At 42.2% G+C, this 14,261-nt stretch overlaps 1 protein-coding gene across 7 annotated transcripts in view; it reads left to right on the forward strand.

The window, feature by feature from the left end:
- Positions 1–364: 364 nt before the first annotated feature.
- Positions 365–14,261, forward strand: part of NUMB (NUMB endocytic adaptor protein) — a 184,291-nt gene continuing 170,394 nt past the window's right edge. For 3 of the 7 annotated variants that reach the window (XM_040641678.1, XM_040641683.1, XM_040641680.1), the window contains exon 1: positions 365–386. The gene's annotated coding sequence lies outside the window, so the exon portion shown is untranslated. Of the gene's footprint in view, positions 387–7,823; positions 7,935–14,261 lie in introns of those variants that run through there. The other 4 variants (XM_008699974.2, XM_040641679.1, XM_040641682.1 and 1 more) reach the window with 4 other exon arrangements.

A 14,261-nucleotide genomic window follows, 5' to 3' on the forward strand; every position in this document is an offset into this window, starting at 1 on the left:
AAGAAAGAAAGCCTACCACTAAATACACTTCCTGAGTGCAAAATGAAATGGCTGCTGTCCTGGCTGCCTGTAGGAAAGGGCTGAGTAAATAAATACACCATCCCCATTGTGTAGCCAGGCTTCCGGGGGGGCAAGTCCTCATCTCCCCACCCCCTCTCTCCTTTCTCAAGTCGGCCACCCTGCAGAGGAGCAGACGGAGGTTTTCTCTGGCTACTGACATGTCTTGAACCTTACAAGTCTCCTCTTTCTCAAACGCAGAGGAAACACAGAAGGAGAGAAGACAGCAGTCACAGGAAGAGGAACTCGGTATTGCTACACACCGCTCCTTGAACCTCACAGAACTTTCCCAGCAACTTCTGCTTTGAACCTTTCCATGCACAGATCTGGTAATGTCTGGGGACATGTCAGGGGGAGAAGGGTCCAGGGCTAGTGCATCTCTGAAAATCCATGGGCCTGTTTAAATCACAGCTACACAGGGCGGAGGCAGAGGTGTAAAGTGTCTTCATCTGTGAGTATTTATTGAGCTCTAACGGTATAGCAACCACACCAGTAACTGCTTGAGTGCATCAAGCAACAGTTCCAGTCTAAGGATCCTAAGGCATTTCCTTGTGAGGATTGTTTTTTCTTCCTCATGGAACATGGACAGAAGGAAAGAACACGAACACTTATCGGGCAGGTGGAGAAGGGGTTGTGGGGAGAGAGAGCGTTTGGGAACAGATACCCCTGGCCTAAAAAGGTGAGATCAGGTGAGCAGTGCACTTGGACCTTTGTCTTTCTATAGTGTTTTTGGTGCAAAGATTATTTATCCTTTAGGAACCCCCCCCCATTTTTCTCGTATAATCATGAGTGAGCCCTGAGAAATGACTCAAAGCCAAAATAATGGGGTTTCCTTGATTATAGTTCCTCATTTTCTCTGGCCACAGGCCAGCCCTCCATATCCTCCTTCCTTATAAGGATGCCAGCTTCGACCCAGCCCTGCTGGCTCACTCCAACCTCTTAGTGATCTTTCTTTCACATTGCAAACTGGACTCTCTTCCTTCCACTTTCTTTTTTTTAATTATTAAAAAAAAATTTCTCTTAAGTTTGAGTAATCTCTGCACCCAACGTGGGATTCAAACTCACGACCCTGAGATGAAGGGCCGCACAGTCTTCTGACTGATCCAGCCCAGTGTCCCTCTTCCTCCCACTTTATTTCCTTCTTTTTGAAAAAAAAAAAATGTTTTAGTTATTTATTTGACAGAGAAAGAAATAGCACAAACAGGGGGAGTGGGAGAGGGAGAAGCAGGCTCCCCAAGAGCCCGATGTGGGGCTCAATCCCAGGACCCCGGGATCATGACCTGAGCCGAAGGCAGCCGCTTAGCTGACTGAGCCACCCAGGCACCCCTTCCTCCCTCTTTCTAATTGCAAAATTGCTCTTCTTTTAGTATCTTGGTTCTTACTGCTCCCAATCCAGCTATGGGAAGGTCCTCTTGGGGGCCCTTACTCCATCCACAGAGCCTGTGTGGGATCCCCCTTTCTCTTATCTTCAGTTAAGGACTGACTTAGCAGACTGCACAGTGACCAGCCTTTTTTGGAAAGGGACAAAGTCCACACAACCAAGTCCCTGCTCATTCTGGGAACACTTCCCCCTCTCTGGAACTTCCATGGACCCAGGTTCAGATTTCTGTATATAGGAGGGGGCGTGATGATTAGCCCATCTTGCCGGTTTTGGGTATACATTTCTTAGCATAGGGCAGGCAGGAAATTAGGCTGGAGTTTAGCTTTGTTGGCCATATTTTAGGAACCCCAACTCCGACATTATGGTCTGGCAAGTGTAGGGTGTGCATAGATAAATGAGACAAAATATTTGAAAATAAGTCCATCCCAGAAAAGTTACCATAGTCATAGCATATTCAGTAGCTTTGAGAGGAAACCAGATATCACACACTCATATAAAGCTAATAATAACTAATGGCTACTGAGTACATACTATGTGTTCAGTAAGTCCCGAATTATGTAGATTATCTCATTTATTCCTCATAAAGGTTTTGTTCTAATAGCTAGAAGGGAGAGAAAATCAATCATTCCATTTCATTTCTATTGTACTATTACATTACTATATGTACCATTGCATTAATAGTAATAATAGTTATTACATATGCCAGTTATAAAATATGTGCCAGGACCTGAACTGAATACATTCTCTCATTTAATCTTTATATATTTTTTAAAGATTTTATTTATTTATTTGAGAAAGTGAGACACACGAGTAGGTGGGAGGAGCAGAAGAGGAGGGAGAGGGAGAAGCAGACTCCCCATAGAGCAAGGAGCCTGATATGGGGCTCAATCATGACCAGAGCTGAAGGCAGACGCTTAACCAGCTAAGCCACCCAGGTGCCCCTCTCATTTATTCTTTAAATGAAACCTACAAAGATGTATTGTTATTATTTTGTTTCCTAAGGTAGGCTAATTCTTTATTTTTAGAAGTTGGGGAGGGGCAAAGGGAGAGGGAGAGAGAAAAATCCTAAGCAGTCTCCACGCCCAGCGGGAGCCCGACAACAGGGTTCTGTCTCGCAACACTGAGATCATGACCTTGAGATCATGACCTGAGCTGAAATCCAGAGTCAGTTGCTTAACCAACTGAGCCACCCAGGCACCCCTAAAGTATGGTAATTCTAAAATGGCTCCAACGATCCCCCTCTTGGTATTTATATTCTTGCATAATCCCCTCTCCTTGAGTGTGGGAGGGACCTAACATTCTATAGAATGTCGTAAAAGTGATGGGATATCAGTTTTGTGATTAGATTACAAAAGACTATGATTTCTGTCTTGCTAGCAGTCTCTCTCTCAATGGCCCTTCCTCTTGCCCTCTTGCCCTCTTGCTTGCTTACTCTAATGACATAAGCTGCCATGCTTTGGGATGCTTTATGGGGAGACCCTCATGGCAAGGCACTGAGGGAGGCCTCATATCAATACCTCAGGAGGATCTAAGGCTTTCCTCTAAAGCCTGTGAGCTACTGAGGTCTGCCGACAATGATGTGAGCTGAGAGCAGATCCATCCCAACTGAGCCTTGAGGTCCCTGCAGCTTTGTGAGAGACTCAGAGCCAGAGGACTCAGCTAAGCTGCATCAGGATTGCCACAGAAATGGAGATAATAAATGTTGTTTTAAGTTACTAAGTTTTGGGGTAATTTGTTATACAGCAAAAGATAACTAACACATCCCATTTTGTAGATGAAGAGACTGAAACTTGGAGACATGGATCAGCTTCTCCAAAGTCACACAGCTAGTAAATGGCAGAGCCAGGATTTGAACACATTTAGGTTCAAGAGTCTTAGTTAAAGTCTATTTTCTTATGTGATTCCAAGTGATTGGAAAAGTGGAGTTCTAGAAGGCGTTCTACTCTCTGAAATCTTTGGAGCATAGCCATGTTTCCAGGAAACTCTTTGTGTGTAGAACAGGGATGGACAAAAGTTTAAATGGTGCTCCACAGCCCACTCCCTGCTGCGGAAGAGTGGCTGGTCCACCCATAGATCTAGTGATAGTAACCAGGGGCTCCATTCAACAGCATAATGGCAGAGCTAGGAGCTGTGGCCCATCCATTTTACAAGCACTCAAGCTGTCTTATCTATAAAATGCAAGGTGGGTAAAGGGGTACGCACATTTTTCTTGAGGATGAAAATGCATGCATTACATAATGAGGAGGTCTGGTGTGCTATTTAAAAATCATATGGAGGCACCAGTTCGTTAAACATCCGACTCTTGATTTCAGCTCAGGTCGTGATCTCAGGGTTGTGAGATTGAGTCCTGTGTGGGGCTCCATGCTCAGTGTGGAGTCTGCTTGAGATTCTTACCCTTTGCCTCTCCTCTCTGCCCCTTCTCGCCTCTCTCTTTCTCTCTCTCTAATAAATAAATAAAAATCTTGAAAAAAAAATCTTATGAGCCCTAGCATTGGAAAGCAAATGGTTCTACCTGAGAGAACACCATTTTTCACTTTTCTTTCTTTCTTTCTTTCTTTCTTTCTTTCTTTCTTTCTTTCTTTCTTTCTTTCTTTCTTAGCTTCTTCCCATCCATGGAAGATAGCCTTGAACTTTGAAACCACAGTGCATTTGTTCCAGCATGGAAAGTAGCTTGGCATTTCTCTGTATTGGAATCTCCCCAGTTTGAGACAGTGAAAACATCCTCCAGACAGTTTCCCTTTCTTCATCCAGAGCTTCATGCCAATGGTCACCTTCATAAAATCAAATGAAGATATACTTGTTGGCTGGCTGCATGGATCTCGTCAGCTTTGCCCTGATGCCAGAGCAGCAGGCTTTGAGTGCAGGGAGGATTTCCAGGTGGCAGTAGAGCAAAGATCCCATAGGGTAAAGTTCTGACATGGTTCTCCTTTCGACCCGTGACAGAGGCTGCACTTTGTTGGTGTAATTGTGCAACCTGGTGTAAAGTCCACAGCAGGGAGATGGGGGTAGGACTCTAAGCTGACTCAGCAGTCTGAGGCCACCTGGCTCTGTCTAGTTTCCCTTACTTTCTTCTCTGCTGGCCTTCCTCCCAACCCCCACCCCAACCCCTCCTCTCTAATCCTTTCATCCCTGTCAGTCTCCATCTTCAGGGATCCCTAATTCAGGGAACTATCTCTTATCAAATATCTTGGCTTGCTTCCAACTACTAGAAGCAGGCAGCTCTGGCTCTTGTCTACTATCTGAATGATTTTCTTCTCTACCAGTTGTGTGTTTCTCTAATCCATTTGGAATTGTGTGTAGAATCCAAGGAAGGGGGGGGGGGATCAAAAAACAAACCCCCAAAAGGAGCTTTTCCCCAGTGAGATTGCCCCCTGGACTATAAGAACAATGAAAGGAAACCTGGATTCTGCTCCCTTGAAAAGTGATGTGATGAAAAGAGAGCAGAAAGTAGCCTCAGCATGCATTGGAGCCCAGGGCAAACTGGGCTACTCCTTAGACATCAGGACATCACTCCAAGTCCTTCATTGTCTACTTAATCGGGATTTACAAAGTCTATTTTTGCCTTTAATATACCTGCTGTCCTGGTCTTGCTCAAGTGGCTCTGAGCAGATATCATCTGCACCACCTCCACAGTCAGCCTCACAACACAAAGATGCAGACTCCCTGACTCCAGTGTTCTTGCTTTCTAAGATGGGGTCTGAAGAGTGGTGAAGACATAGCACAGGAAGGAAAAGAGAGGCTGGCTGGATTCATCACGTTATAAGGTCACTTTGTGTGTGCAAAGTAAAAATGTGGGGTACAAGCAATAACCTTCCCAGCACCGCATGGACTTTATTTATTTATTTTTTTAAAGATTTTATTTATTTTTTTGACAGAGAGAGAGAGAGAGCACAAGCAGGGGGAGTGGTAGGCAGGAGGAGAGGGAGAAGCAGGCTCCCGGCTGAACAGAGAGCTCCAATGTGGGGCTCAGTCCCCAGGGCTTAACTGACTAAGCCACCCAGGCGCCCCCTGCATGGACTTTAATAACACAATAAATAGCTTTCTAGTGGATCAAAGAATGTTCCTGAAAACCTTCCTTCTTTAAGATTTTTTTTCTCTTCTTACTGGATTGAACATGTTTATTTTACATTTCTTTTCTTATCTGATTTTCACAAGGAATGGTAGTGGTAGAAGTGTATATATGTATGTATGAGTGAAAACATTTATGAATACTTTTTTTTTTCAGTGTGTGGAATAGAATGAATAGCTGACCTTTGTGGCAGTATTCCTAGTTTTGTGATAGTAATTTTGTTGAGTTCCTGAACTTGATGGCAAGTCCTCTTAGTGAGACTGGCATAATTCTATGTTCTCTATGGCACCAAGTCACTAGGGCTGTACAAGAGCCATTATTACCCAAAGTACCATAATAATGCCCATGCCCTCCTATGACGTTATTGTTTCCTATCTGCCAGGACATTAATTGCCTTCGAACTTGCTCTAAAATTGGTAGGTAGGGCATACTGCCAAGACTAGAGAGAAGAAAACTGGTAATATATTAAAAGGCTGTGTAAAGGACATACTGATACCTCCTTCTCATTGGGGAATCTTCACATTTGCATGTTACTTCATTTGTTATGGTTGTTAGCTCAGGCTTGCCTTATGTCTTGGCTTCCATCTTATCATGGTCAATGTCTGATCTTTCCTTCAGCTGAATGATTCAGACATCTCTGAAGTTATTTCGTCTTTTCCACTTTCCTTTTACAGGCTTTTTATGAGTCATTGAAGGGGAGGTTATTTCTAAATTGGAAGGTGAGGATGAGGGAAGGGGGAGTAAAGTTCAGGAAAATAACGAGGAAAAGACACCTTATTGTTATAGTTACTGGAGGAATAATTTCTGCTTAGTTTTGGTGACAGGTAGTTTATTCAAACTTGACTAAAAATATAAGCTAGAAAATAGACAATTTTTTTTCCTGGTTAACAAACAGTGCAGTTTTAGACTATTCGTAGCTTGCTCTGCAAAGAACAGAAGAGTGAATAGAAGAGATATGGGACAAAGAGTTAGCAGGAAGAACAGAGGGGCAAAGCACAAAATTTCTGAAGTCCAGATTCTCAGTCCCACAGGAATTTCCCAACCATAATGTAATGCTTGTGAGGGGGTACTTCTTTGACCTGTCCAATCCATCCCTGGGTATGTTTCATGGTCCATGGGTTTGTGTTTTATAGGTAGAGTTGTGAGGAAGGTACATTTAAATCTGACTTGGAAATTTAAAGAGTAATCAGGCCAGCCTTTTGTTATTTAGGAGCAGGAAAAGTGGGTGGAAATGAAAAAAGCAAAATCTAATGACGGATATATTTCTAGGAGCACAAGAGTTTTTATAGCAACACCAGATTTCTCAAAAATGCGTACTGTGACTTATATCCAAATGAATTAAAAATGCAATCACTTATTCTTGTGCATTGTGCCAATGTAAGAAAAGGGCTGCAATTCATTCACTGGTCCTAATTTAGACTGCTAGGAAGAGGAGCGGTTGGGAAAAAAAGACAAGCTTTTCAAGTAACTGACACACATCTAGTAGGGCTATTTAAGAACTGCTGAACATAAAAATCAAGTTGGGAGAAGGTGGGGGGAACCGAATTCTCATTTCCAGAGCATCACAAGGGTAAGTGTGGCCCCTTTAGTCCAAACTTGCTGATGGCTGTTTGGTCGCTTGACAGGAGCCAGCCAGGGGTGAGTCTGGAAGCTAGAGAACGCTCAACATGCCACTTCAGTTTAATAACGACGTTATAACTGCAACAGAAGTGACAGATTTCTGGTAAATGAATGGTTGCGCTTTGCCCTTTAGCATGGAGACTTCTGGAAAGAACTTCAAGGAAATTGGGTGTATTGGGGACTTGAAGAAGAAATTTTTATCTGTGTAAGTGCTTTTCTCCCAAGGAGTTGGAAAACACTCCTTAAACACAGTCTCTGGTGTTGGTATTTTGTAAGTACTACCCTATAAACTAGCAGTGATAAACTTCTCCTTATAGGAAGGGAACTGGCGAAAGGGATGGGTATACAGAGTGAACTCTACAACAAAGAGTTAACCCTTCCCCGGTAACCTCGGTTGTGAGCGTCTGCCCCTTCCTTGCTTTCTACTGCGCAACCAAACTGTGCCCAAGCTTGAACCAACCATGACCACTACATCGCTTGCCAATTGACTTAACAGACACTTTTGGCAGCCTATCATAACTTCGAACTGCCCAACCACCAACCAATGACAACTAAAGCTTGGTTCTAGGCGCTCCAGGTCCGGACGGGGGCTAATACCGGGTCCAGGAAAAGGGGCGGTGAGGAAGCTATGACGGACGGCTAAGCGTAGCCAATTAAAGCAGAAAGCCGCCGCCCTACTACCCAATGGAGAGGTAGAAAGTATGAAATGGGGTGGGCCTGTTGTCATGGGGGAGGTGGTGGCGCTTGGTGGCTACTGGCGGCCGAGGTAGAGGCAGTGGCGCTGGAGTTGGTTGGGGGCAGCGTCAGGTGAGTGCCGGTAACGCGGGCCTGAGGTCTGGGGGCCGTAGCAGGGCGGAAACTCCAGCTCGGCGCTCTGGAGGCGGAGGCCAGAGGAAGGGGGCCTGGACTGTGGGCCGGGTCGGGCCGGGGCCAGGGCGGCGGCGGCGGCGGCGAGTTCGCGCTGACTGGGCTGGTGGGAGAATGGCCCGGTTCCCGGCGGCGGAGTTCGCGTTGGCAAGATAGGCTGGGGCCGGACCCAGGCGGTTCTGGCCGGGAGGTCTCTTGGGACGTCCCGTTGCTTGGGTCTGGGGCACTGAGCGGCGGCCGGTGTGTGAGGGGTAAGATCCCTCGGCAGACGGGAGCGGACGGGGTCCCGGGGGGGGGGGTGACCCGGGGTGACTGGCAACGACCTGGTCCGAGGACCGGGTGACTCGGGACTACACACCCAGGGCAGCTTGGGTACGAGGGAGTAGAGGAACCCGGGAATCCCAGGAGCGGCCCGAGCGGGGAGAGCTGGGGGGCCGGGAAACTGGGAGTGGCCGGGGTCCGAGGGAGAAGGGAGACCGAGAGCGGTCGGAGTTCGGGGTGACAGTGAGCGGCTTGGGTCCGAGCGAGGGCGTCGAGGAAAGGCGGGGCGAGGGGCGGCTGAGGACCCTCTTGAGAAAGGCGGCTGTCCGGGGGTGGAGGGGTCCGGGGGAGTCAGGAGCCGCGGGTTTTAGGAGGGTGGGACCTGTGGAGACCTTGAACAGCTGGGGTGGAACCGGAGCGCCCTGCCCCCACTGCTGGTCTGGGATGGGATACCCAAGACTGGACTGGGAGCTCCTGGGTCTGAGCATCCGCGGGCGACCAGGGATCCTCTAGGAGTAGCTCGGATTTGAGACTAGGGTGAAGGGTCTACTGGGGAGTGGAAGTTGCCTCAGTTGGAGAGGAGTCAAGCAAAATGACACAGGGGTGGGCGGGGAGAAATAATTTCCTTGTAGGAAGCGCGTAGTAGATAGGGCGTAGTAGGAGGGAACGAGAAAGTTGCTCAGGAAGAGAGTGGTGGTCTTGTGGAAACTGGCCAGAACGGTAGATAGGAGAAATTAACAGTGTGGCCATTAGTAGATTTTAAGGACTTCAGAAATAGAAGAAACTTCAGCTTCTTATTAATACTAAGATGTAAGGGAAAAAGCTAAAAGTAGGGTTAAGTGACTTGCATTCCAGTGCTTTAGGAAAAAAAAATTTTTAGGATGACACCAATGATATTAGAAAACGAGGACATTGACAGGATGGTGAATTGGAAGGGAAAAGGGGAGGAGTAGCTGAAACTAAGGGAAAGAAAGAGGGGAGTCATGAAACCCTGGCCAAATTAGAAAAAATATTGAATTCTAGTTAGCTTGGACAGTTTAACCTCTCTGTGCAAGTTTCCTCGTCTATATAATAGGGATAATAGTAGTCTATTTCATAGGGTTTTTTTTACATGAGTTAATATTTGTAGAACTTTTAGAATAGTGACTGCCAGGGAGTAAGCCCTGGTTACTTACTGACTGGATTGTTAAATAGAGGAAAAAGACCGGGTTTTAAAAAAAATTTTTTTTTAATTTTTAATTTTTTTTTTTTTTTATGCTGTGGTTCTCAAACTTTAGCTTGCACCAGAATCACCTGGAGGGCTTGGTAAAATACAAACTGCTGGCCCCCTCCAGAGTTTCTAATTCAGTAAGTTTGGGCTTGATCCTGAGAATTTGCATTAATCTCAGGTGATGCTTATGTTGGTCAGAGGCTCACACTTTAAAAACCACTTGCTTCAATGAAAACAGTAATAATGTAGCAATCTTAAAATATTTGTCTACCCTGCTAGAGACAGGTAGACGCAGATTGCACAAATGATCCAAATATAAGGGATACCCTCTGTGAAGCCCGTGTTTTTCAAACTGTGGATCATGATTTATTAGTAATTTATAAAATCAATTTAGTGGGTTACCGTCAGCATTGAAAATAAAATGAAATAGAACAGAATTGCACTCGGTAAGGAAAATAATTGGGAAATTTTTCTCGTGTGTGTACTAGGTCACAATGTAAAGTATATTTCTTACAGTCAAAAGAGTTTAAAAAACTGTTTGGAGCCATCCAGTGGAGCAAAAGTAACCCTTCAGTAGGGGATTTCTAGGACCGGGTTTATTATTTATATCTTTATTTTTCTTTTTCTGGTAATTTGTCTCTGGTGGTGATACATTCTATTAAGTTTCTTCAGCTTCTGATTCGGTTTCTCTTGTGTTTGCCTTATCGCATACTGCGTTGTGCCTCTTTTTAGATATTGAGAATCTTTGGTATGAGGACTTAAGGAAATTTGAGGCAGAGAAATGAAATCGAGTGGTGTTTCTCAGATGCGGTACACGTTTGTTTCACTTGTGCCCTCTTGTTTACCCTTTCTTTTTATGCCACTGTACTTACTGTAAAGCACTGTCTGTAAAAAAACCTATGTATACATAGACATATTGGCAGTAAACAAGTAACGCTGAAATGGACTGGTTTGAGAACAGTTCATTTATAGAAAATAACCAAAAGCCAAATAAGACACATTTCAAAGGAGAAAAGCATCGTCTTTTTAAAAGAGAGTGAAAGTTATTTAAAGGTTCTCATGGCCTTACACTAATACAAAACATATAAAAGCGTTTTTAAGGGAATCAGATATACTTGTGTATTTTAGATTTCTAGGTTTTTTAATAAGAGCGAAGAAAGTGATAATAATCCACAGTAAAATGCACCTGGGATAGAGGCTTAACTACAAAGTAAATAGTTTATTGAACAAGAGCTTTTGTTTTGATGTTTTTCTCCCTTGAGAATGAACTGGATGTGGCATATGTTGTAAATTTAACTTGTTTGAGGGAGTTAAATGTAATCTACGGTACCTTTTTAAAGCGATATTAAGAATATATATGTATTTTCTGTGCTGTTCTTGGGTTGATTTTCTTCTATAAAAACCTAGATGGTTTATATTTAGGCAGAGTTGAGTTACATTAGTTTTTGTGGGTATAAGACCAGAGAAAGCAGTATTGGAAACAGAGATTCTTGCAGTTCTCCTTAAAATCTTTAATTCAGGGGGTTTATGTAACCCTCTCATTAATGTTTTATGAAATTGTGAAGAAACTCTTGGTGTCTTTGCATTAGGATTTAAAAATTTTTTTTATTTATTTATTGGAGGGGGAGAGAGAGAGAGAGAGATATGAGCAGGGGGAGAGGGAGAAGCAGACCCCCACTGAGCAGGGAGCCTGAATCAGAACTGGATCCTGGATCTGAGCCGAAGGCAGACCCTTAACCTATTGAGCCACCCAGGCACCCCACATTAGGATTTTTACATAATTTCTTGTCTCTCAAAAATAATTTTTCTCAGATTTTTATATTTCACTAAAAATTTTATTTTTGTTTGGAAGACTACAAAACATATAATCATTACATATTTGAATTGAAAAACATAAGCAGTCTTTTCACAGAATAAATTTACTGATTTTTGTGACAAAGGTTCCAAGGATGAAAGCTTTTTAATTCCTTGCATTGCGTTAAATGGAGTATCCCTACCACCAAAATGGTTGTTCTGTAAATCACTTGTGCAGTTGGTGGGTACATTTGTAGAGATCATTCAGTTTTTTACTAACTGATGGAGGAATGTAAAATCTTAATAATTGTGGGAAAATATGAAAGTTCATTCTTTGTAATTGTGAACATTGACTGGTTTGATTACTTGCTTTTTAATAAATGGACTTTATTCAATTGACTTATTCACCCATAATTTAATCACACTTATCTATGAATAGCTCTGCTTGCTCAACTTACTTTACAGTGAGATTTATTAATCTGTAGTTGAATAAATGGTGGTTTTTAAATCCCAAAGAAGCTGTATGTTCCTGACTGTACAATTTAGTGAGACTTAATTTCATATATCAAAGAAAATTCAAGTAAATGATTTTAAAAAATAGAAGTTCAATTAACACTAGTTAATTAAGTTTATTTTCTATTTCAGTAGCGTTTTATCCTCTTTTATAAATAGCTTCTGATCTGCTCTCTCTGCTTCTAGCCTTTATACAGTAAATCCTAATGGAAATGTTGGTGCCTGAAAATCTAGTTCTGTAAAAGTACAGAAACCTATGTTTGGTTTTCAGTTTGCTGAGGGAACGACTTTTATCAGAAAAGGTCCCTTGGTAAGTTTATCATCTTAAAAAAAAAGTTGTTTATTTAATAGGGTACTTGAAAACCAGCATTTTATTTTGGGCTTGCCAAAGCATCTATTGTGTTTGATAGATTTTGATTTCCACAGAATGGCTCTTGAATTTTCCCAATTTCTGAACTCTGATACATGTTTCCTTGATAGGGCTAAGGAGAAAGGAAACAATTGTACTCCTTAAATACTAAAAAAGAATTTTGCTATCTTATTTTTTTTATCTTGACATTAAAATAAATCCTTTTATTTGCCAAGAAAATTTGTTTCAGTAATATATCCTATTGGAAATTTCATTATTAAAGTTAGAAATACCATATAAAGCTTTAGGATGTTTGTTCAGATGTGAGACAAGGTTCTGATAAGTAGGATGTCCTTATGATACTGCTATGTATTTTTGAGAATGTAAAATACACACTCGGAAATCTCGGGGCAAAAGGAGGATTGAAACTAACGGAGAATGAGGAGAACACTGACATGTGTTTAAGGAGGAGTCTGGAGGAGCTGTAGGAAGTATGTCTAGAGTAGTGAGCCACTCTTGGCAGTTTTCCTAGAGTGACATATGTAAAGGAGGATGATCCTATTTGCAGCATTCTCCCATGGACATATTTTTTTGTTCTGTGCAGTTTCCACTGCTTGCCATAACTCTTCCTTTGTTATCTTCCACTCGGGAAAGCAGGTCAGAATGCAAGTGAATAATAGACTGAGAATTGCTAGTCCTAGAGGATGGGAGCCTGGGCAGGACCATGTGGAATTAGAAAGCTGGACACTTGTCTCTGCTTCTGCAGCTCTTGGGAATAGGTCCGTAGCACTTGTAACTAGGCCAAACCATACCACTTGTCCTTCCCAGTGGAGTCTAGGATTAAGCAGTGGGAAGAGACCCCCTGTCATCTAAATGGGTTACCAAGGAGCTGGTGTATTAATAATTAGTGTTCAGTGTCTTCCCCTTTTCTTACCACCAGATCTGTTTCTCCTCACTTGCTTGCTGATTCTTTATATTCTTCTAATCAGGTTCAAAGTCCTAAGTTCTCTGATTAGATAGCAAAATCTTAATTGTAGTAACTTATTTATATTAAGGTACATATAGTTAATTAGGAAAATGATTATCAGATTTTTTTCCCGGTTACTTAGGGAGGAAGAAAGATTGAAAGCTGTAGAACACTGCTTGGCTCCTGAATAAAGGCAAAGCCAGGGAAGCCAGTAACACAGAGAAATATAATATTAAGTTGATTTATGAAACTTAAACTTCAATCTTGAATTCTTCTTGACTGTCTTATTTTTAGTCCCATCTGTTGAATAACCTGACTCTTTCTTTTAATTCAGCTGTATTTTTTGCCTTTAAGGTCACAGGAAATTCTTAATTATTTACACCCAGATTAGCAATGTTATAACTAATCCCAAAATTCTTTTGGTTATGAAGTATAGGTATGGAACCTGTTAGGTAAATTTTTCATTAGATCTGGCTTCTATTTTTTTTTTTTAAAGATTTTATTTATTTATTTGACAGAGATAGAGACAGCCAGCGAGAGAGGGAACACAAGCAGGGGGAGTGGGAGAGGAAGAAGCAGGCTCGTAGCGGAAGAGCCTGATGTGGGGCTCGATCCCATAACGCCGGGATCACGCCCTGAGCCGAAGGCAGAGGCTTAACCGCTGTGCCACCCAGGCGCCCCTGGCTTCTATTCTTTTAAGCTAATATTTAAGTATTGAATATCCTTGGCATTGAATATCCTTATCAGCAATTCTCAATCTGTTACTCTTCAAACTCTTTGAATTGGGGTGGATGTTTTGTACAATTAATTCATTTGCTCATCAAATATTACCTGTAGACAAAAGTAGTAAGTTCTAAAATTTATACTTAAAACATATATATACTTACAACTTACTACTTTCATACATATACATACGTATATATTACATATACTATCTATATTATATAAATGTTGAGATGAATTGAATTTTTATTTTGAAGACTAGACCGAATTCATAGTAGCTTTGGTTGTTTTGACTATTTGCTCTGTCAGTGAATGTTGAATATTCAGCTATTATCATATAAGGATTAGTTACTATTTTGACTTTTTTAGAAAATTTATTTTTTTTCCTATTTTGACTTTTAAAAAGGTTCATCCTTAAAAGCTCTCAGCGTACTTTTTCTACCTTTTCCT

This window comes from Ursus maritimus, unplaced genomic scaffold, assembly GCF_017311325.1.
Source record: "Ursus maritimus isolate PB19 unplaced genomic scaffold, ASM1731132v1 scaffold_25, whole genome shotgun sequence".
Taxonomy (NCBI): Eukaryota; Metazoa; Chordata; class Mammalia; order Carnivora; family Ursidae; genus Ursus; species Ursus maritimus.